This window comes from Haemaphysalis longicornis, unplaced genomic scaffold (genome assembly GCF_048455015.1).
Source record: "Haemaphysalis longicornis isolate Haplotype H1 unplaced genomic scaffold, Haemaphysalis longicornis Haplotype H1 scaffold_1, whole genome shotgun sequence".
Classification (NCBI taxonomy): domain Eukaryota; kingdom Metazoa; phylum Arthropoda; class Arachnida; order Ixodida; family Ixodidae; genus Haemaphysalis; species Haemaphysalis longicornis.
In genome coordinates this window covers 356,783,044-356,808,051 of record NW_027526203.1, presented here as the reverse complement: position 1 = coordinate 356,808,051, position 25,008 = coordinate 356,783,044, and the positions used below count along the sequence as shown (strand labels likewise).

The 25,008-nt window shown below is 50.1% G+C and overlaps 1 protein-coding gene across 4 annotated transcripts in view; it reads right to left on the bottom strand.

The window, feature by feature from the left end:
* LOC144154963 (protein FAM13A) overlaps nt 1-25,008 on the bottom strand; it is a 140,332-nt gene that overhangs the window by 41,796 nt on the left and 73,528 nt on the right. Inside the window, exon 1 of one of the 4 annotated variants that reach the window (XM_077686122.1) lies at nt 11,359-11,565. The exons of 1 other annotated variant lie outside the window; for it this stretch is intronic. The gene's annotated coding sequence lies outside the window, so the exon portion shown is untranslated. Of the gene's footprint in view, nt 1-11,358; nt 11,566-25,008 lie in introns of those variants that run through there. 2 more of the 4 variants (XM_077686119.1, XM_077686121.1) reach the window with 2 other exon arrangements.

The following is a 25,008-nucleotide window of genomic DNA, read 5'->3' as shown; positions in this document are numbered from 1 at the left end:
TTCTGTCCTCCAAACATCAAAGGCTGCGACGCCTCAGCGGCGCACGTCTGCGCCTGCAATAAAACGCCATTGAAGTGAAAACAGACCTTGCGCCGACATCCGCGAGGCCCTATCACGAAAACAGGATCATAAAGCAGAAACGCCGCAAACTGCGGAGCGTCACACCGATGGGACGAGACGAGTGCTTTTGTGAAGCTTAGGGCAGAGCTTTCGAGGCATGGTTGTCACAAAGTGAAATGCTACCTATACAGTTCCGATTCACTCTCGCTAAATATCTGAGGAACTCCCCTCGCCTAGCTTCCACGCCGCAGTAGTTTGTGCTGGATCACTCAGTGATTCGCTCTTATTAGTTTCTCAGGATTCGTGTGTGCTTTCTTCTTTAGCCCATCATTCGCCAGGCATACGAGTGGTGGGTTTATCGACCGGGCAGGCAAACAAGGCATGGCCTAAGTTTTTCCCATGAAATGTTCCTCGGATCATACCGATTCACCCAACTTTAGCCAGCGTTTAAAAATGCAGTTGCTAACTTTCCTATGTAGTTTCCCACGCTATTATTTGTATGTTGCCTAATTAGGTAATTAGTGCATTTTAATTAGCGAACTTTCGAACCAACGAAGCTAGGCAAAAAATCCCAACTAGAAAGTTACGGAGCGGTATTCATAACCTCAGAATAAACACTTTCTGTCATTGCATCCATTAGGTATGAGTGTTTTTCAGCATATTGAAGATACGCGCGAAATACAAAAAAAAAAAAACCACGTGACGTGGCGGCTCGCGCGTCTTGATAACAGTGCTCCCAACCGTTGCGCGCACAAACTACCATCGGCGCGCCGCCGCTTAAAAAGTGACAGGGCAGATGACGAACCTGTTGATTGCGGCAGGACAAGCGATAACCGCTGCGTTTGCGTATTGCTATTGGCGATCTGTCACGAGAGAAGAACATCGCTGGAGCAAATGGCACAGCCAACGCCTACGTTGCTGCCCTGTCGCCTTTTAAGCGGCGACTCGCCTATGGTAGTTTGTGAGCGCAACGTTTGGAAGCACTGTTATCAAGACGCGCGAGCCCGCACGTCAGTTGGTATTTTTTTTTGTAGTATTTCGCGTGCATCTTCAATACGCTGAAAAACACTAATACATAATGATTGATTGATTGATTGTGGGGGTTTTACGCGCCGACGCAACGCAGGCGATGAGGCGCGCCGTAGTGGAGGGCTCCGGATTAATTTTGACCACCTGGGGATCTTTAACGTGCGCCGAAATCTCGCACACACGGGCGTTTTTGCTTTTCGCCTCCATCAGAAAAGCGGCCGCCGCGGCCGGGAATCGAACCCGCGACCTCGTGCTCAGCAGCACTAATACATAATGGATATAATGACAGAAAGTGTTTATTCTGAGGTTTTGAATACCGCTCTGCAACTTTCTGTTGGGATTTTTTACCTGGCTTCGTTGGTTCGAAAATTCGCTAATTAAAATTGATCACAATCACTTTAATCACAACACTGTCAGCCATCAAAAGAAAACCTAGATGCAGCCTCTTTGCGCCATAAGTACGAAATAAAGTGCGAAATTTGAGTTAGTTATAGCTTGAATCACCCCTTCATAACATGCTCTAAAATCTCCCACACAGGGCGTTTTTGTATTTCCCTGTCATCAGAAAAACAGCCTAGACGGCCGAGAGCCGACCTTGCGACAATACGCAGAATGTCCGCCGTCCAAGCCCACCGCCCCCATGGCGGGTTGGCAGAATTACATGCACTCACTGCCCGCGTTTCTTTGATTTGGCGCCGAGGTTCACTTGTAAATGACACCTAAGCAACGGTAGCTACACCACGTTTGCTGTCATCCCGACTGTCTTTCACCGTGGTTCATTGGTAGCGGCACTTCGCGACTGAGGTGGTGTGTATGTATCCTCCAGAGCTCCCGACGCGCCGAGACGAGCTGGAAGCCCAGCTGGAATGAAAGCCGACGAAACCATGTGCATATCCATTCTCCGTACGGCGGCGTCGCGCGGCCGCTTGCGCCGAGCGATGCCCCTTCCACCGAGCGCACACCGCACAGCTTATCGACCAGCGCGGCACGCAATCGTACACGGTAAGATAGCGAGCGGGACACGAGAGCACCTGTTGTTTTCCCGTTCCGGTAGGAAGAGGTCCCATTTCTCGCGACCCATCCGCTTGGAGAGGCCGGTACCGCCAGCAGCAGCAGCAGCCCGTCTCTGCCTCCGATAAGGCGGTCACGCGCGCCCTCGGCAGCAGGTGCGCGCGTAATCGCGGCAGCCAGCCTTTCGCTTCATCGCTACCATATACTATACTCCCAGCATGCAGTTATCAACACTCTTCCGCCACACGTGAGCAGTTCCATCCGGAGAACAGCGCGACCGCGCAAGTGGACAGCCGCTGTCCGTTAAAAAAAAAAGTCAGTTTCGCGTTCGTTTCAGTCCTCGTTCAATCGGAACAATGACGTACAGAGAAAATTCCATTTAAAGCAAATGTAAACACTACAATGGACATACGTGTTTATTTGAAATTCAAATATTGTCACACACACACACACATATTATTTGGTTTGATTATAACCAGATAAAAGGTGAACAAAAGGGAAGTTGACCAATTGACTTCATGTCGTTAAATATCACAGCTGAGATGAGCAATTATTTACTCGGGGATGAACAAAATGTTCACTTTTGCACTTGATGACACAAGGAATTGGCATAGTGTGGCATATTTAGAGCTTCTAGCTACCAGTAACGGGCCTGGCATGGTGAGTATCGCGGCTGTAGCGGCAGCGTGCATAACTTAAAAGGTTCAGTTTCGAGTAGAAAAAAGGCTGCCGCTTCACACCCGAATTTCGCGTTTGCAACAACGAAAAATGTTAACACGCGCTTTAAAACGGCCTCCACAGGTTCAGAGACTTCCAAACCTCAGTACGAACCCGCGCGTAATATAAAAATATTGCTCAGACATTTAGCAGGGCAAATTAGCGCATCGTGTGCTACGTGCAAACAGACTGCCTTCCGCTCATTTTGGCAGTGAGCAAGTTTTGAGACCCTGGTTGCTTCTTCCTACTGCATCCATTTACAGCAACGTCGACGTCATGTAAACGGAAGAATTTGCTTAGCTAAACGTCGCAGCGAAGTCAGTGCGCGCCAGCAGGCCTGGACGCGCTTCCTTGCCACCTCGCTATCTCGCTATGGGGCCATTCTGCCGCAGCCACGTGAACATGGCCAGATCCCGAAAATTACCAAAGAAAAACTGCGCGCCAATCCACCCTGTGAAGGTGGTTGGAAAGCGAAGCTGTAAGCGACACCCACAACGATTACTCATGCGACGTCACTTGAATTCTCACACGTGGCTCTACAAAGAGTGAAACCAGAGACAAGGAAAATGCACTAGCCACACCCTTTATAACTTCAGAGAGATATTCTTTGCTGAGGTTACATCATTCCATGATCCACGAATGGTGGCTGGTTGAGTTGTATTGGTGAAGCCCATGAGTGGATTCTCTTTTTATAAAATTAAAGGAAGCTCAAACCCGGTGTTAGCCGATCTCACTTCTCCGACGTCTCTGCCGCCGCCGACAGAGGCGACGAGATTGGCAGCAGAGACGGAGATGCCATGCGTATGGCGTGAGCTTCCTTTAATTTTTATAACTCCTAGCGCATGCGCAAGGCGCGCACACGGCCGCTACACGTGCCGTGGGCGGAGCGCACAGCGGCGCGAGAGGTCGCGCGACGCTGTTGCGTGGCATCCAGCGAGAACGCAGGGGGTCATCCTGCAGATGTGCTCGATGAGCGCATCGTCTGTTTCCCCCGTCTCCGTAGCTCAATCGGTAAGACAACGGGCTCTCGCTCCGTTTCTCTATTCGTTCCAGGTTCGATTCCTGGCGGTGCCAGTAACTTGTTTTATTTCTTCGTAGGAGTTTTCTGTTGACACCACCGGTCGGGAAAGAACCCTTGGGGGTGCAGGTGAAAACCTTCGCTTTAAAAATTGGCTGCGCATCTGCTCACTTCGCTGCAAATGCCGTCGAGAGACGATAGTTTCCCTCCGCCCCTGCCACGTAAATGCCTTTCCCGCCCACCTCACGATCTACCCCTCCCATTTCGCGCCTCCCACAATAAACACAGCGGACCTTTTCTCAAGCGAATTCAATTTTGCCGCGTTCTACTGCTCGCGCCATCTACTGGAACTTTTTGTTACTTTTGAACTTTGAACACTACGGGGCCCCGTTTGAGTTCAAAACATTTTTTTTTTTCAATGCGTATTTGCTTTCATTTTCTATCGCAAAAATCCAGCCGTCATGTATTTTTCATTAAAAGAACGGCAAATATCACATATATTGATGTTTTGACTCAAACATGCCCACATCTTCTTTTTGGTCAACAATGTTGAAAAAGTATGGACATTGCACCAGACTTTGTAGTTCGGAAAGGCTTTGTCTATATGAACGTCTCGTTCAAGTATTCTTTTGAACTGGCGGCTGAATTGAGAGACACAGAGACAGACAGACAAACAGGCCAAAATTTTTCGCGTTTAAGTAGCCCAATAAAGACAATCGCCTTGAACCGAACACGCAGCCCATCCCGTTCAAAAGGATCACGGCACCCGGGGAGAGCGCAGTTGCTATCTCGCCTTTCCCCACCTTCGGAGCGACGCGCTAATCTGCTCGAGCAAAGGTCGGTCGCGCTGATCAAAGCCAGAGAAGTTATTTCCCATAACAGGCGCGAATGCACCGACCCTAAAAAGGGCGTGAAGAGAGCAGCTGGCATTATTCCTCACGATAGCTGTAACCGATATGCACTGGAACGTTACTGCACACAGACCTTAGCTCCTCTTCGTAAATTATCGGCTCTAGGCCTCAAACGAGGCAATCAGCGCTACAAGTTTAAATATTTGGTGTCCTTGTTTTTTTTTTTTTTTTTTTTTTCAACCACCCTAACCTTCTCTTCGTATTCTTACAGTAACTCGGAACGTGCAGGTTATTGGCGGCGCACCAACAGCATAAAATGCCCCATTTTTGCACGTATAACCCCGTGTTGCACCATGAAAAGTAAAATATTCCGATATTCCCCGCATTATTTACTGCGCAATGCAACCTTTCAGAGAGAGAAAGTGTTTATATTAGGTGCAATGTATACAAAACATGACAGCGTTTATTAAGCGCAATATGTAAACGCCGAAGGCTTGTATATGTAGCACTCGATAAACAATTTATCCCGCTGAAAGGTTGCAAGGCGCAGTAAATAATGTGGGGAATATCGGAATATTTTTTTCGGCCCCGATGAACGTACCGTGCCAGATGGTTTTTCTTCCCACGGGTTAAGAGAGTGGGAATAATTCAGCCAAAGCACCATATGCTCCATGGCAGGGTATACAGTCTTGGACAAATAAAGCGCGATCACAAAAATATGAACCAGAACATACAAATAGCGCGATTTCTTTCAGTGCAAGTCAAATGGACGCTTGGCTTCTTACAGTAACAAAGTCGGGAAATGTGGGTTTCCAAATATACCAACAGCGCACCGTTATTGGACCTCCACAAAGAGCATTTTTGGATTTTGAGTATTTCGGTTCATATTTTCCTGTTCGAATTTCATTTGTCCATGACTGTACATTTGAAAAGCTGATTACTTGCACACATTGTGCCAGGGGCGGCGCCTGTTATTCTCTTTGACGCCGCACGGCGGCACCTGACCTTGGAACCGCAAGCGCACCGGCAACGAAGATAGAGGGCAACTGACAAGCTTCACTTTCTTTGTTGCTGATGGCAATATAAGCCGGCTAGAATAGAGCAGAAGGAAGAAGTTAATGATCGACGGCGGTGGCGCTGCGCACACTATTGCAGTGAGGCTGCACTTCGGGGCGGAATTCGCGCACCTGCACCCTACAGTGGTGCGGGTTATATTCGCAAAAAATACGGTACAGAGCTTACCTAGCCGGGCGTTCTCTGCGTACTGTAGCACTGAAAAAACGAGCACTAATATCGGACGCCGGTCCCAACAGTGACGGCCGAGTCGGACCACTCTCTACCGGCTGGTGTTACACTCATCATTTTAACCTTCTAGCTAAGCTACCATCCTAATGTGACGGGCATTGAACCGCTCGGTGTTGTTTACAGAAGCATAACAAGCCAGTTCACAACGTGCAGCAAAAAATTCGGTGGCAGGGAAAGCACACTATACGTGCGCAGGGGGTCCATACCAAGCCCAGGAGCATAATTTCCGGCTTTTGCCTGCGTTCCTATAGCATTCGTAAAATAAACATTCTAAAATAAAATTTCTACCTGCCCGCTTGGCGTCGTACCTTCCCTTACGAAAAATTTGTCGTTGCCTTCATATGGCCCACATTTGTTTTGTTGTTTTTTACACCTGCGATAAAGTAACGTTACTTTCTTCCACTAAGTGCAGCCAGATATTATCGAAACTAGTAACTGTCAAATAGCCATTTTTGTGGAACAGGTAACCAATAGTGCCTGGGCTAGACAACCCCGAACACCAATGTCAGAACACGCACCGGTATTCGACATTCTGCGGGTAGTCTTTAGGAGAAGGATGGTCGCTCTGATTTCCTTATTATTATTATTCGGTCCACTACACCCCTACACTCGACTGGTGTCGCGTTCGTAATACTCGCAGTGACGCACACTCTCTGCGCCGCGCGGAGGGAGAGCCGGCTGCGTGATGAGGCGCAGGGACCGTTGTCGTTCTTGAGTTGTAGTCGAGTATAGTTCGTCCTTGTTTCACCCCAGTGAATCGGAAAACCGGCACGAGCGTCCGGTAGGCACACTGCCGATGCACCTGCACACAACCGGTTTCGGCCCTTCCGCGCACACGCAGGTGCGCCAATCGTGCAACGCATGTCTGTCACGCGTGAGGTCCGCGTTCGATTCACATTACAGACCCTGATTTACACAGCATTTAAATAGTTTACGTCATTTGTTCGCCTGGCGCACGGTATATGCATACAGGGTATCTTCAACGCAAGTAGCCCCCCCTCACTCCTAAAGAAAATAAGAGGAGTGCGGCAAAGCCGCCGCCGCCGTCAGCAGCGCGTGCACGCAGGATGGACGGCAGCAATTTCTTAGCAATGCAACGCAGCTATCACCTTTCAGGGGTGGATGGCCGTAGACAATGCGGTTGTTTCCCGCCACGCAAGCTCCGAGCGCGCACCGTGCCCGACAGCCTCATGCACAGCCTTGCGCGGAAGCGCATTGAATCGGGTGACAGAAACGGGAAGCCTAGCTGGTTGCACGGGGGTCGAGACATGCACGCGCATCGCCTTACGCGCACAGGCCGTGGAACACTGTAGCGTTCCTTGCTTCGACGACGAGATCGCGCCACGCTTTTGCGAGTCATTCCGAGCTATCAAGCGAACGAAGGGGGGGGGGGGGGGGGGGGCGATACGGATTATTTCAATTCACCCGAGGCTCTTGAAAGGGACTGTCAATACGACACGCATTCGTGTTTCATTTGAAAGCTTCGATAAATCAACTTCACTGCCGCACCTAACGGATGAAGTTGATTGTCCTGCCAGACAAAAACGACCACAGATATTGCCAAATGTACATTTTCGGCGACACGGTGTTTGCGGTGACGTCATACGCAGGTACCAAAAAGAGAGCAAGCAGTACGTGAAGTCCATGCTCGCATTCAAGCGCGACGATCAAACGGAACAATCGCGTTTATCGGCGGCCGCCATGCATACCTATGACGTCATAAGGTGCGATAAAGAGGCCAGTGGGTCGCCCCCCGATTTCCTCACTTCCTAACTTAATAGGTTGAAGAATGCGTTTAAATTGACATAATTCTACAGCGACGACCTTTCGAATGGACTAAACTTGTATTTTGCCCTATGTGCATGCCTTTTTCGCTTTCGCATTCCGCATTCACCAGACAACAGCCACAGCCGAGAGACGAACCCAGTGTCCCGCAAAATTACAAAGGACGTCGAGGAATACTGCCCTGTATGAGTCTGCGCTCGCGCATACCGGCTGCTGAAAGGGAAGGCTGCGGGCAGAAACACTAAAATCGCTATGTCGATTGTGCAGTAGGTGTTGTCTATGAGATCCCGCTATCATGAGGACGATCTTACGACCGCCAGACGGGCCGTTGCGTTTTAACGGCACAGCCAAGAATCGTAGACTATCAATCAGAAATGCCCAGGACGCGCATTTGCCTATCCACCACCATGCCTGCGGTTGTGAACCAAGGTATAACAAAATAAAATACTAAGCAGGAGAAAGAATACGGCTGCGCGGGAATTTGTAAGCTTACAAAGTCAAAAAGAAAAACTAACGCGTGAGTTCGCTTTTGTACTTTAAGCCTTTTTGTAAGGCTTAAAAGAGTGCTGATAAGTATATTAACTATATGTTTGAACAAACACGGTTACCAAGTGGATCATAGTTTGTTACGCCATTCATGCCCCCCCCCCCCCCCCAAAAAAAAAAAAAAAAATCCAATATCTACAGAACCACCGGACTGAGCGCATGTTTTTGTTGGAAGTTAGCGCTAGTCCCGTCTAATTCACATCCTGCAATGCCTTCCGAGCCCCTGGGGAGTGCACGCGTACAGTGCGTCCGTTTGAGGCGCGGTCGTGGCTTAACGTGAGGAGCTCTGTTGCACACTGACGACGCAATGACCAGACGCACAATAAACTGTATTGATGACCTAACCGAACTGAAACAAACATAAGGACATTACCACCATTTTTCTCCAATGCCACCTACAGAGTAGCAACATAAAAAAATAGAACAATCATTACCGACCACCTACCCCAACTCTGCCAAACCCGAAGCAATGTCAAGTACGATGTGGTTGCTGAAGCTACGGGCTCAGGACCAATTACATGCCAACAAAGCCGCACAGAGCAACACTCGACAGAAATAACGAAAATTACCAGAATCAAATGGGGGGAATCGAACCCACGACCTCAATGTCGACAAGGGGAAACGTAACCATAGCAACACAGAAAGGAGTGTGTTGGACCAGTGGCGCGAACATTAGTCTGGATGGAACGCCAACAGATGTCAGTTCCGTTTTGATGGGACGCGAGAACTTCGTTTCGTTCCGTCTACGCAGAACTCTAGTGGCGGTTACAGCACCGTCTGGTCGGCACACTACACCCTTCCTTTGGGTCACCCAGATCGAACGCCGCGCTTGCGAAGCTTAGACATGGAATTATATTTCGTTCCACTGTGTCGAGCCCCGCGACTATTCTAGTTCACTCCACCCGCGACTGCTCAAGAGTGTGCAGTGCCACATGCGGGTGCGTTAAGTTTAGCGCGTTTGAGCTGACGCACCGCCGCGATGTTTAGTCTCTGCTTCTGTCCTGCCACTGTCGCTAAACTACGGCAACACTACCTGGGGAGGAGCACTTGCGCCGAGAAATTGTGTACTAACAACAAGAAACCATTTAACTAAGAATTTAATCCCTGTGTGTGTAGCTCTGGAAGCACTTGCGCATGAGCACAACACGACTTGAATTCGTTTTTATTGAGTGCGCCGCTGTCATTAGCTGTAATCTCTGTAGCTGCCATAAACACGCTACACGCTGCAGTTTCTTTGTGACCACTTGTGATTCTTAGTGTTATTTCAGGTATAGCACCCCCCCCCCCCCCTACAACAATGCCTTTTGGCGAAGTAGGTATGTTAATAAATCAATTAACTAAATAACTAACTAAATAAATAAATTAACTGCGCGGGGAGAACATACGTAGCGCCTACATTCGCTTGTCCAAGTCAGTGTTAAGCAAATAGCGCATCCCAGTACCGACCGGTAATCCAGAAATGTTTCTTAGCCTGTGCTTATGACGACGTTGCCCTTCCATTTTCAACTGGCGATCAACGGGAAATACGTAGCTGTTACACACTGCCTCTCCCGCACTCCGCGATACAATTTCGCCACCAGTGCTCCAGCCTTCCTCTGGGAGTGTATAGATGCACGACACAGCTAGGGTTGGACCACGGTGTAATATACTTAGATCACGGGTTGGACGAAAGCGTCTCGCCGGATACGACTGGCGCTTGCTGCTTTACAGCAGCGACTAGAGCCACTAGATCAGGTTTATTTAGCTTATTTAGTGGCTCTAGTCGCGACGATATATAGGGTGTAAATTTCTGAAACGCTCCGTTCTGATTTGTGTGCAAAGCGCTTTTTCTAAATGACGGACACGATTTTAAACCACGGTAGTTTCGGAACTGCGTTAAAGTGACCTTGAAAATAATCTCTACGACTGAGCGTTACCACTGCCTTTGCGACCGTAGCGGTAAAACGGGATGTGAATGATTTTCATTAAAACAAACAGCGAAATACGCGTGATTAACATCAATATAGCCTCAAAACAGTCTCGAAATTACAGAATGTTTTAACGCCGTTATAAGAAACAAAATATTTTTAACAATACTAGAGCACGCTGCTTGCAGGAAGAGAAAAAAAAACACATACTATTTTAAAAAGTTAGTAGAGCAACAGGAAAAAAATGAGATCAGATCACTGTAGGCAAACTATATATATATATATATAAACGCATATTTTAGGCGTGACACATTTCGGTGACAATACCTTCACAGAAGGCTTTGAGCGATGCTCCCGCGCACATCGTTCACAACCCTTTTTGCCAACGCGAACCGAAGGCACCTATTGTCCGAGCTAATTTTAATGCAGCGACACTGTTTGCAAACAATGCGGTTGGTAAACGCGAAAACCTCTGCGAACATAAGTGGGGAAAAAGGTTGCTCCTTGTTTTCTACCACACAACGGCAGAACACGTCGTCCCACTGAATGGCTTGCGCGGAAGGCTGCTTTGTTTGTGCCCTCTTAGGAACGGACGGTCAGTGCCGATCACTGTAAGACGACAGCGAAAAGCGGCTGGCAACAGGCGCCAAGACAGGCGCTGCTCCGGCGCCGGCACACGCTGCAGTGCAGCACACCTCGCGCTGATTGATGGGCACAGCAGGAGCTGCGCGCTGGGAGGCCGACTCGAAGCCGACGCGCTACCGAAAGGGCCCGCTGGCTGAAAACAACGCTGCCATCGCGGGCGGCGCACTGATCGGAACATCGCCCGCCTGTGCCCAACTTGGCACATTTTCACGTCCGTTGCAGAGTGCAGGCGAACCTGCGACATTACGCGATCAAGAGCTCCGATTGCGTTCACCCCGGCCGATGGCAATCTTCGCGGCTACCGCACTGCTAAGACCGGGCGGAGAAAGCCAGCGCTACCAACGTCGGGTTCTTACTGCGCAGCGATCATCCGACGCGGGAAGAAGCCATGCGGAAGAGGTTTTCAGCGACCGGGTTCTGACCCAACTGGGCCCGCGCGACCGAGTCTCGCAGCGAGTGTGGCCGATCGATAGCGGCAGCTCACCTCAGTACCAGCAGCAGCAGGGACTCGCAGCAGACGACCGCAGATCGCAGCAGGCGAGCGGCGCCCGAAATGCGCCCTGCACAAACGCCGGCCGGCAGCTGCGGCGTCTCGTGGAGTGGGGGAAGCTGAGGGGAAACGCCGTACACGCCGCAGGTCACAGCGCGGCGGACTGACTGGGACTGACGACGCGCGCCGCTCGCCAGACACCGCGCCAAGGACGGCCAAGGAAGAAGCGCCAGGGCGCATGCGCGCACGTGCGCGCTCGCCTGATGCGCGCTCCTCCGACCCCGCCTCCGATCGCTCGTAACGCCGCGTTCGCGCGAGTCGCCCGCCGGCGCTCTTTGCCGACGCTCGAACAGGCGCGCATTCGCAACAGCTGCCGCGCCGAAGCTACCTCGCCCAAGTTCGGCGTGCGGAGTAGCCGTCAAAACAGATGCGATCCCACCCAGCACTTGCGTAAATAACAGGAGGCTTGGATCCATGAATAGCCCCTCTGATTACGCACACTGTCCGTTCTCAACAAGTACATACTTCATTACTGAAGCCTCTATCAGGGGATAAAATAGTTGCACCCCACGAACAGAACTCGTTCCGAATTCCGAAGAGCGAATTCGAAGAGCATGCCTTCTGAATCACTTTCGCAAATTGGCGCGCGGCCCTATTAGCCGGACAACGCACATCGAAGACTGCGAATGCGTTGCTTAGTTTAATTGTATTCAGCTGTGACGAAAGAAAAATACAGACGGCGACGGCGTTGATTAAAACAAACATTAGCAGCAACACTTTGAATACATTTTCATTTGCGAGTTAGAGAGCGCAAGTTCCAATTACAGGAATAATACAAGCCTTCATTTAAGCTAGAATTCAATTAAAACGTTCCGAAACGTACACGTCATTCGAGGGAGAGCTACTTTAAAAAGGCCAGCCTGGCTCAATACACCGGATGGTTATCAAAAACATTTAATTGGCACATGCACACGTGCATGCCCACTCAAACACGGATAGCACTGGGATTATCGTCAAATCCAACGTAAATTCCAATCGTCAGGTCCAAAATACAGAACAAGAGCAAAGGAATTGTAGTCTGTACGGGTCACGAATTGATCACACTCAATCAATTACATACAATCCCCGGCACGTGAGCGCGCGTACCCGTGTGTTTTTCTCAGTAGAGATGAGCCATGCCCATCCAGCAAAACTTGCTGCTGATCTACTAGGTTCATGACTTCAAGGCCGCTAAACAGACGAGGACGAAGAAAGCGCGAAATGTCTGCATCTGTCCTTTCGTGTTCTCTTCGTCCTCGTCTGTTAGCGCCCCAAGTACTTTTTTGTTTTCCTTTCTTCGAGCCATTTCCCGAGTTGCTGCCGCTCCCAGCATTCTGAATGGAGGGATGATGTCTGGGGAGACCTGTAGCAAACGAAGGCTTGCTGCGATGCTAAACAGCGTGCACGGCCGGGCCCCCAGCGCCGTTTCGAGATGGAAAACGTCTCCCGCATCCAAACTTTGACGGTAGTAAACAGAACTGGCCGCTGAGGACAGCGGAGGGGCCAAAGGAGGGAGGCGCGCAGTGCCAAGCTTGTTTACGCCGCCTCCTCGCGGGCTCCAAATTTAGAGCGAGGCCGGCAGGCCCATAACGCCCGAATACCGGCGGGCCTTATTCACGCCGGTGGCAGCCCTCAAGACCTTCCGCCACAGCCGGTCACTCGGCGAGCGGGCCGGAAGGATTCGTGCAACGGCGAGGAAGAACGCCCAACGGGGACGCGCCAGTCACGCACGACGACGACGCTGCAGCCGAGCGGCCCTTTTTCGGCGGCCGACCCGATCCGGATGCGTCATTTTGTGACAGGCATGCCGCGCACCGGACTCTTCCTGCTGCCGCAGCGGCAAATCGCATTCGCCTGAACCGCGCGCTGCCCGCTTCGACGCTCACCACTGCTGCGGGCGCATGCAGCGAGACGTAAGAATAGCAGATATCATTTTCTTGGCGTTTATGTTCATTCCCGCCGACAGGGAACGGTCGTTCCGCTGCGCGCAGACGTGGCTACTTCTGCGATACGGGTTGTCTTCGGAATTCGATGCACCGCTCTGTCGCAGAGAATATGGAATTTTCGCCTATTGAGCCGCCATGTCAACAAAAGCATATAAAAGGAGGTTGTAGTTATGGCATGGTTTATACCTGTTTTATAAGCGTAGCTGTATTCCGACAGCTCCTCTCAAAGCTGCGCGTAACCAAGTCTACGCATCCGCGGCGCTTTGCGGTGAAGCGGCTGGTAGATGGCGCACTGATATGGATTGGGAATTGTGGTTGGAATTGTAGCTTGTGTTACCGGCAGTTATCGGCGAGCCGCCAGCACTGGCACCGGCAGAAATTGAACGAGAGCGCCCACTGATGCGACGTGACAAGAAGTGCAGCAAAGCCGCAAACGAAAGCAATGCCAGCAGAGCGCTTTGCCTGCACGCGCAGCAGACCAACTCGTAAAATGCGGCAAACCGCCAGCCCCACTACCTACTCTTCGAGCGGCGGCCCCGAACGAAAGTTCCTCTCGTTCGCCGTTCCCCGCGATGCTCTACATGACCGATCGAGTGGAGTCGATGCTCGCTAATGCCTTTCTCCACAAGCATGTCTGCAGTTCATTCTGTGCTTGGCCTGCAGCTCATAGCTCTTGCCACGCCTCAAAGCGATCGCTGAGCGAATGGGATGATACCAGCTGGGCATCAGCTTTACGAGAAACACGCGATAGACGCTAACATCAAACATCACACCTTAGGTTATGGCAAAAAAAAAAAAAAAAAATCGCTGAGTAGAATTGCCGCGATCGCGGCTTACTTGGTTTACCAAATATACTGTAATTATTCTTTAGGTTTCCAAAATGTGTAACAACGCTGGCGAGTTACGAACAATAACAGCCAGTGGTAGTACGTTTGATCATGATGGGTGCTCGAGGGGGAGTTTTTATAACAGTTTTACGGGGTTAAAACCACAACAGGAGCTACACCAGGGAGGTGGAGGAGCTACAGACTAATTCAAACCATCTGAGGTTCTCTAACTTGCGCCGAAACCGCAGTGTGCGTCAACCGTCGCAGCGTGCTTCTTCCCTCCAGAGCCCTTCCCCAACTAATCCATACATTGATCCTGCTAGCACGCCAACGCCGCGCAACGGAAGGTCACCAGAAAAGGTTGCGCATTTAAATTCACGAAAACAGCTGTGGTAGCGAAAGGTTAAAGGGTGGGGACTCGACTTTCACCCGTGCCCCCCGTCAACATCAGAGCGCGCAATAAGCGGCACGGCCAGCGCGTCGCGTTTTCCCACCTGCTTGCGTGGCACAGTCGGGTGGCGCCGAGACGCCCTCCCTATTTTTACCAGCCGAGGTCGTCGGTCGACGACGTGCGCCAGGCGCACCACAACACACCGGGCCGCACGACGACTCCGCCAAGATGTCAGTGTCGCGAGCCGCGGATCCCCCACAGAGCTGTCGCGAAGACGTCCATGTCGCCGGAACGCATGCGGTCACATCAGGACCGAACGGACGCGTCTTCCTCGTGCAACCAAGGATGGCGTCACGGCAGCAGCGCGCGCAAAATCAAGGGCGGAAGGTCACCGGATCGTCGCACCTGAACCCATAGTTTTCATGCCGAATAGATGGTATCAGCGCAGTGTTGGCTAGAAAGAACCGCGAGCTATTCTTGAGGTAGTTTATGCTGACAGATTTGTGCCGTGCCATGTCATGCAACTGCAGATTCAAATGTAAGCAACAAAAATAAATCGAATTGAAGTTCCATGCACCGGCGATATACCTGCATGTGCTGCGGGGCACGCTGCATTGGGGGGCGGCGGTTTAATTTAGACGACCTGCGGTTCTCAAACGCGAGCTTCAATCTCCGACACACAGGCGCCTTTGTCGTTGGCCTCTATCGGCAAAATAGGCGCGTCGTGGTGGGGAACAGGGCCTCGTGCCCGGGGGCCCAACAACGCCTTAGCCGTTGAGCTGCCGCGACGGTATGTATACTCATGCCAGTTCAGTTACATAGTTTAGCTGAAAACTGCGTATTCAAATCAAATGTCAATCAGCTTTCGCGGCGGAGCTGGCAACCCCGCTCTGCTGGCCGGTTTAAGGCTTCGCTGATTAATTTGATTTAGTAACCTGTACCTTAATTACAAAAAAAAAAAAAAAAGCTCATTTAGCCGCCTGCAGAAGGGTATTCAGCTGGTATTGCCGCAACAACGGCATTGGATCGCAACCTCGAAAGGTACTCATTAAACTAGAATGACGTTTGACTATATAGCGTCGTTTGGCTGACGGGTACGTGTGGTCGGCGAAAAAATAAGGCAAGCTCTTTCCAACCCGCGACAGGCGAAATGGCTGTCACCAAAATAAGCAGGTAGAGCGGTAACAAGAGGAGTGTGTCAGCTTCGTGGTCACACTTCAAGGTCTGCGCCTATATTGTTGTTCTTCGTACTCCTTAAACGCAGACGCTGCCACACGCACGCGCGAAAAATAAAAACGCTATGACAAATTCAATTGTGCAAATGCATCTGCTGATGAAGCAACGCCTCTGCAGTGAACGCCTCTGCTTTATCGTAACACACGCCCCGTTCCTTAAAGAATGTCATAGAAATGTCACAGTACGAGTGAAGAAGTCGTTAACGACGGGCACGTGTGACGGAGGCTATAGGCACGTATTTCGTGATGGGCTCTTTAACATGAAGTACACATTCTGTCACCAATTTCGAAGACCGAACGCGGGATTCGATAAGTCTCGACTTTCGAGCTGATTTGGACACAGTTGCTCACTAATGCAATAGGCAAGGAGACAATTGCGATGTATAACGACAGCGCCATCTTCTACCCGTCGCTTCGGGAGCCATACTTTCAGTTGGACTGCTGTTATTTTTAAACGGCTGCGCGTTGCGGTTGCCACCGGATCTCGGGCGTTCCAGTCTATTCAAACTTGGATCGCAGCGCCCACCCGCATCCGATGATGTCAGTAAATGGATGCGGGCCCAAGCGCACACTCGGAGGAGGCATCCACAGGACACCCTGCAGATCACGCGTTCCGGCCGCTCTGGTCCAGCGAGCGAGCTGCGAAGCCTTGGAGAGCGACATCGCTTTCCGCGGCAATCCGCGCCCTATAATAAAACACGTCCAGGCAAGCCCCGTCTGTTCGGCAGGCCCGCATTGGGGAACACGACGCTTACAGACGATTGCACCATGCGCGTAGTCTGAGTCACGAGCACGCACACACTCTCTCTCGATCTACCCCCGAAGGTGTGTTTCAGGAATGCTACCAAGAAAAGCGGACAGGCAGCATCCCCCTCCCCTTCCCCTTAACACACTATTTTTTTATCTTGGTTTAAGTGCCGCTGTCACGCATCACCTGGCAGATTTCCCCAGCGCGATTAAGCCGCCCATTGCGTTACACACGCTGGAAATATCAGGGCCGATGACGTGTGGCATTTGAAGAGCCGCGGTATTGCATCATTAGGCGACAACCAACGCCAGCTGAATAATCGCACAAGTTCGACAACCGACAAGAGGTTATGCATTGAGATAGCAGACAGCGCCTTCAGGAGGTCGATCGCGTATGCGAGTTCAACCCGGATATAGCGAATTCGAATACTTTGAGCTACTGCCCATATCAAAGTCTGAAGTGACACCCTTCAATTTTGCTTCCTAACGTATCGAATTGCCGACTAAACATGACTATTTTCGACATATCCGGGTTCGCCTTATACGACTCGGGTCTGCGAATCAGATGAAAGGACCACTGGCACGCACACTATGCGCGAAGAAGGACGCTGAACACTTGCGGCTTCCGCATATATGTCAGGTTCCGATAGACAAATACGCGCTTCCGTCAACGTCCTGCTTACGCCGAGAGTAACCGAAAATGTTTTCGTAAGCCACATAGGCCGTTGACGTGTGGCGATGTCAGCCAACATTTTTTCCGCCCGAGCACGTGCGTAGGTAATTCCGCGAAGAAATCCGCGCGCCAGGAAGTGTCTGTAGTACTAAAGGCGTTTGAGCGGCAGCCAGAAGCCCACAACCGCTTTCTGCTAACGCCGACGCAACGCACAACGATTGCGTGCAACGCTTCTGAGCAACCCACGCCGATTTTGAGCCCACGCCTGGGTCCCCCATTGTCACCAGGCGCTGCTAGTTTGAGGCAGCTTACCTTGATTGGTTTCACCTGCACGCCGTGCCCTTTATACAAGTAATAGTTCCACAACTCTGTTATTAAAGACGATAGTCTTTCTTGGGCTACTTAAACCCAGAAATTTTGGTCTGTCTGTATGTCTGTGTGTCTGTCCGTCTGTCTGTCTGTGACTCGATTCAGCCACCCGGCCAAAGCAAAAGAATGCCTGCGCAATAGTCTTATATAGTCATAGCTAAATCTACCCGTCTTGGTCCGGTGTAATGTTCATACTTGTCAACATTGTTGAAGAAGAACAAGACATTACGCAAATATGAAACAACAAATCAATACAGAAGTGATATTTGCAGTGTTCCTTTATAAAACTTCAAACATGCTTGACTTTTGCGAAATTAAATACTTCATCAACTACAGAAAAAGAATTCACTCCGCCGTCGCCTGCTGTCGCCCGCGCCACTATAGCTTCTGGCGCCATTTTAAGAAATCAACCGGCAACAGTTACGCAAGGTTCCACTAGATAGTTTTTACGTTCTGGTTGCAACGCACGTGGAGTAGGGAAACGCGGTTCTATAAACGTTGAAGTAGGGTGCCTCGATTAACGCGCGTCTTCGCCGTACGGCAGCGTTCGCATCGAGACACCCGGTTTGGAGCAGTGCAACGCGCAAAATTTAAAATGATTTAAGCAAACCTTTGGCGTCTTTACCTTGGGAGGAGCGTGACGCAAGAGGAACAACATGAGAGGTGAGCGGCAAAACGAAGGGAGGCATTTACTTCGCAAAAGCCGATAAAGACTGTCGCCTTTTGACGTCATTTGCAATGAAAGGAGCAGATACGCGGCCAATTTTTTTACCTCGAACTGTGCTGCCAGCCTTGCAACTACGGCAAATATTGTTTTAGAAAAAAATTACCGTTGGACCATTGATAATGGACTTAAAATAAATGTCGACAAAACGAAAGCCCTTCTGTTTCAGGCAAAAAACAAAACATTACCTTGGAAAATGACATTATGCTAGCTGGCTCCAAAATTGAAATTGTTAACTCAGTCAAAACACTCGGTGTGATTTTTTGATCAGTGCCTGTCATGGAATAACCACATAACCTTTCTTGCGGGCAAACTTTCTAAAGCTGTAGGAATGCTATTGTGATAAAATACCTCCCTTTGAAGGTAAAAATGATAATCTATAATGCTTTATTTTTCAGTCATTTAAATTACTGCTGTCTCGTTTGGGGCACGAAATCAGCTTCAAATTTAAATCAGTTGTTTCTTTTACAGAATAAAATATTTCGCTTAATTTGCAACGCTCCATTCGCCTGCCCTAGCGAACCATTATTTCGACAACTACATGTTCTCAAAATTTATCACTTATTTCACTATCGATTAGCTTTAGCATATAGAAATGATCAAACATCTGGCCAAAACAGCTTAAGTAATATAGTCATCCTAAATCGACGCGTTGAGTCCTATAGCACTAGGTCACCAGAATACTGGCTAGTACCTCGCTCACGAACGAACTACGGTACACAAATGCTTCGCCATACATTGCCTACTCTTCTGAACAACCTTGCTGCCAAGCAGGTTGATATCAACTCTTTATCTAGCTTAAAAGATTGCTTCATTTCCTAGAACGGTTTCAACGCTTTGAACCTTGCCCTGTACTTTTGTTCTGTTGTCTCGTTTTCGTCTTTTTGTTCCCCTGCCTGTAGCACAGCCATTGCAAATTATTATTGCCAGTACGTTGTTTTGATTATTTTTACTTGCTTTACCATTCACTACAGCGATGTCGGTGACTGTTTTGCCGTTATGTGTCTGTCGAGATTTTTTTTTTTTGATGACTTGCAGTTTCAAAGTTCTTTTTGTTTCTTTTTTTTCGTGCTTGATACCTATCGCTATGTGTATGCCTTTCGATTTTGCAGTGTGTTCTCTCTCTCTCTCTCTCTCTCTCTCTCTCTCTCTCTCTCTCTCTCTCTCTCTCTCTCTCTCTCTCTCTGCTCTTTTATATTTAAGGCGATTGTGTTAGCCCGCTGCCCTTCTGCTGAAAGGGTTTTTGGGCCCGTCAAGTTGCAATGGAGCAACTTTTTCCCGATTTCCCTCGATAAAGATTTGTATGTACATTATGGGAAATAAACTTTCAAACTTCTACCTGCGTATTAGCAACGAACCGCTACACTTCTGGCTACAGCTTCCAAAGTACAACGTTGGCTGCACTAGCAGAAGCTTCGAAGTTGAACAGCCTGCTCCTGCTGCCACGACGTGCAAAAAAAAAAAAAGTAATCGAAACGTAGCCCAGTGCCGTTCAGTACTGTCAGCGCCAGGAGCAAAAGGTATAAATGAAGAAGAAAAGAAAAATCACAAGTTTTGGGGTATTTCACGCACCGAAGCTACAACTGGGATATGGTGAGCGCCGTAGTGGACCTGGGCATCTTCAATGTGCGACAGACCCAGGGAGTTTTTGTTTTTCGCCGCGGCCGGGTTGAACCCGCATTCTTGGGCTGTGCAACACAAGTGCCACGAACAGCCAGGGGAGAATGAATGCAGAATCGACGTGCATCGCCGCAGAACAATGCGAGGCAAGAGCCAAGCAAAGAAAAGCGCCTAGCGGTGCGCGGAAGCGCTTTTTGCGGAGAGGTAATAATTTCTCAAGCGTGTAATAACCGCCACGTGGGGGAACAAAAACTTGACGGCGAGAGCAGCGGTCGGCCGGCGGAAGTGCTACGCCAGCCAGGTGTTGGCCGATAGCCGAGTGCGAGAGCCGCTATCGGACGCAGCTCGAAGCCGGCCCGCGACATGTTTTTACTGTGCTAGCAGCGGTGGTACCGTTGCGCGAAAACACGGCGCCGTTGTCTGCTGGAAGAATCGGCGAAAGGTGGACAGGACAGAGTGGCGAGGAGGGTAGAAGGAGCGGAGGGGTGAAGTGAATTCAGTTCGCCAAAACACATATGTCGCACAATTCGAATTGCACTCGTGGGCCGCTCCTATTTTTTTCCTTCTTTTACTCACTACGTTCGCACCCGTATCACGTAGCAGTGCACGCAGGCACGCACGCATGCACGTGCCAGCTCACAGCGTCCGGCAGTTCATTTTATCGCCGCATTCTTCGGCGACCGCAGACAAAGCTTGTGACGGAGATCGGAAGGCGGAAAGAGGCCGACAATCGACGACTGTCCAAGCTACTGGCCTCGGAGGCCGGACTTATGTCAGCCTCATAAGCGGGCACCCTTTTGCGTTTACTTCACTGTATTCCGAAGGAAGGCTCTTTTTCTCTGTCTTTTTTAATGTGCACGGAGTGAAATCAAATCCATTGTGGAAGATACCATACTTTTCGAGTGCTGGGACAAGACGCATTGGAGGTCAATGCATAATACGAGCGTGCGGAGCGGTTAGAAGAAATTGGACCCAATCCACGTTGTGAATGTGGTTGGACGGCGAAGCCAAACGTGTGCACGGCCCAAAACGCGATTGACCTGGCCGCAGTCCAAACGACTGCAAGAAACAAAACACGATTGTTTTTAATTTCCCATTAAGCATACTTCTCAGTTAATTATTAGCCTAACGGAACTTAAAAGGACTACAGTTCTATCCTAGCAGGCCAACATGGGGCTGTCCTTTTCACGGTGGCCTTATGTGATGCTGCTGGAATGGTTGGGAGCGTGGGTTTTAATTTGTATTTAAAACCGTGACTCGTATTTATGCATGACATCTGCTGAGACAAAAATTCCCGGGGTTACGTTTATAGTCGCTTGGGCAGTCCACCGTGCTGTCAGTTTGTTTCGTGATACTCCCGACAAAACACGAGTTACAGTCGTTTTTTGCAACCATACCCATGCCGTAGAAGCCCCTAGCAGACGCGGATTGCGATTACAGCTCTAATGTGAACTCATTATGACCAGTACATGAAATTAGTCCGAATGTGTGCTTTTCCCACTTCCGTATATAGTCACAAACTAGCTGAACATGTTACCCTAATGGTTGCTCAGTGGAGTTTCTTAAATATTTTCACACAGTCGCCTGACAACACAAAGAAAAAGGAGCACCGAAGGTGGTTGAAGATCTAAAAACAGATCCGAACTCACCTTGACGGATTCATCCACCTTCGCATACGCCGGCGGGGCGTGCATCTCCGACGCGTGCTGTTCGCAAATGTTTTCGAGCAGGAACTAATGCAAGGTCAAATACCGCATTTCATCGATTCTAACCCCACTACTCAACTGCAGCAAACATAAAGTTTTAAAAGAAGTTGCCATTTCAAGATCGATGCGCATCGAATCTGAGCAAAACAAACAAAAAAGAAAACAAGAAAAAAACAGAGGGCGACTAAAAGCGAGAAAATACAGCATTATCCATTACCTATGCACGGATCCGCCGCATACTTTCGACATAGATGCGCGCCCGATTGGCGCCGCTGAAAAGGGAAAGGCTACATTCAGGTGTCGTGATGTCATTACGCCTCTTCCTGCAGCTTGCAAAATGGCCGGGATAACTGTATTGGTTACGGATGGATACACCACGAGCAGCAAACGTCAGCACCCTTAAATGCCAGCGACCATTTTCCGCGTTTTTCAAGCACAAAGTCAAAGAGCTGCCCGCGCACCCCAATGTATGCGTAACCACGTTGCAATCCGGTTTGAAATGATCCAGACTAGCAGATTCTGGTGCGAACGCTGCGCAAAGGAGTGCGCACATTTGGCATGGCCGGCGACGCCTGGGAAAAGGACTTCAACAGGCGCGCGGCATTTTTAGCTTTTTGCCATCAATTTTAGTTTAGGAGCGTTGATAGCGTGCACAAATAACAGCTCTTGCGCTCGTACCACTGAAACGTATCAAATTCAACACAACGTCTATAGTGCCCACCTTTAACTTGACTTGATAAGACGTTCGTTGCACTGCAGGACAGCTATTCTAGCCTTGATATCCTCAGGGGTTTTTCTCCTGCTGTTGCAATTTTTTTTTCTAAATTTATTTCGCTATTTTATTTATTTGTATACTCCGTCTTGTTCATTATTCCCCCTCCTGCGCCCACTTTTATTTTTACTTTTTCGTTGTCATCCCCGTCCGAAGTATCAAGGCCCGCCGTTATAGTGGGGGTAACATCATTATTCATTAAATCTCTCTCTCTCTCTCTCTCTCTCTATATATATATATATATATATATATATATATATATATATGTGTGTGTGTGTGTGTGTGTGTGTGTGTGTGTGTGTGTGTGTGTGTGTGTGTGTGTGTGTGTGTGTGTCTTGACAGCGGCATCACGCGGATTCAAACGAGACGTCATTACGAGGGTAAAGCAAAATATAACGAAAAAAAAACTAATACTTGCGCAAGTACAAAACAACGCGTCTTCTTGAAGAGTTCAAGTTCTAACAGCCTTCTTTATTTCAAGGGTGAGGGGGACGCCTCCCCGTATTCAGGTCTGACGTACGCAGGCGCTCCCTCCGTGTTGCGTCTTCTGTTTCACCATGGTCGTGATTTCTCGGTGAGGGAGGGGAGTGCTCGATTTCACGCCGTCTATTCTAGTACCGTTACCGCTGGTGGTGTTTGTTATACGCGTAACTGTAGCGCCGTTGGGTTTTAGGTTACGGTGCGCTCATTAATCAGTCACGTTCGGCCCACAAAGGCACGATGCGAACGGGAAGCACGAATAGGCTGTTTCAAATAGGCTCTCCCTCCATTCCCTCCGCCAGCCTTTGCCACTGTTCCGGCAGAAACAGAGAGCAGGTGACTGCCGCGCTGCACAAGCTTACGTGTGCACAAATACGAGAGGTTTGCTTGTTATGTCTGGTACTCCCTTCACTTCTCCAGTCTTCCGTTGGTGGGCCCTACGCAGGTACCTCGTGAACGTCACAGATAACATTTCTAAGCTTGCGAAGGCAAGGTTCAATTGTAGCACGATCCGATGCCAGTAGGACAAAGGGCGGCATTGTAGCATTAGTACACACAGCTGCCGTTTAACCGGTTGAGACCTCGAAATTATATCCTTGTTTTGCGAGAACTTTCCAGCATTCGCTTTTGCAGTGATCCGTAATTCAAATTCGTGGTTTGACACGACGAAGGTATACGCTGCGAATAGGAGGATAGCCGAAACCAGCAATTCGAGGTCAGTTCAGATCTGATGGGGTTGTTTTTAGCGCTCTTGTATTTCGCCTTCCGGACACAAGCAGGTGCCACGTCAGGGATTCGAACCGCGCTACGAGGCGAATACATTAAGCTGTTATCGTGACTGGTACTAATAGCTTCCTATCCGAAAGCAGCCATATCGAGGACGCAAATGCGCCGTGCATAGCACACGGATCTCCGCAAATAGCAACACTCGGTGGTTTGGCTTCCGGGCGCGCGAAGCACCGCCGAAAGGCTTCTCCTTCCCGCGCACGACCGCCGGCTCCCAAGGGACGACCAGCCTGTGTGAACTGAACTCGACCGTACCGTCCAAGTTCAACCCCTAAAATTCTCAGTAGAGCGCGCGGGTGAACTGGACCGAAGCCACAACAGCGCTGCGAAATGCGGCCGCGCCGGTCCGGGCTAACCGCTTGTTATTAGGCCTGTAAGCGGGCTACTCCTGTCTCCCGCCACGCGCGGCCGCTGTAAGCACGGCGGCCGTACCAAGCACACTTTCCCTCGGGGACCCAGCGAAGGCCGACTGCGTAATGCACGCGGCGTATTTCCGAGCCTCGGGGCGAGACCAGTGCGCGCTCTACACTAATCTATTTCTGCGCCCGTTGCGAAAGCCAGCTCTGGAGACGCTCTCGCATTCTCGGCCAGCACAGTGGTTCTCGGTATGCGCCTCTTCTCACCGCCGAAACAAAGTCGGCCCGAAAGGAGAAAGCGTCGCACCTTCTCGGAAGCAGACCTTGAGCGCAGGCGGCAGAAATTCTCCCGAAAGTCTATCACACCGCCGCTCGGTCCACGACGGCCCACCTGTGCTGCGCCCCCATTAATTGCCTCCCGTGCTGCCCTCTCCTCTCGAGGCGCGCATACGTCACGATTACCACGTTCCTCCTTCAAGGCTGCTGCCGCGTTACGGAAAAGAGTGGCCGCCGCGAGCGACGCCCCCGTGGAGCGCTGCAATTGGCAGGCACGTATCCACTACGCGCGAAACGGAGAGCTGACCGGTGAGGAAATAAATGAAGCCTGCCTTGCGCCCTGTTGGCGAACACGCGCGCCTTTCGAAAGGACGACGATGCGATGGTCACGCACCAAACCAATTCACACAATCCCTTTCCCCAGACCACTGCTGAGGACAAAAAAAGAAACATACTGCGTGACGTCAAAGCAGCCGGTAAAAATTTGCTGTCTGTTATTTCACTCGCGCACACTCCACAGTCGGCTGACATAGGTTGTCACAACGCTGTTTTGCTGCCCGGGAACCGGTACGACGTGGCAGCGACCGTGGCGCCTCCTTTGCGTGAGGATCAGTGACAACTCCGGAGCTGCTTTACTTATTGTTCAATCCGCTGGATTAGCGGGGGCAAAGTGCAGTTGCGGTTTAGTCGGCACTCG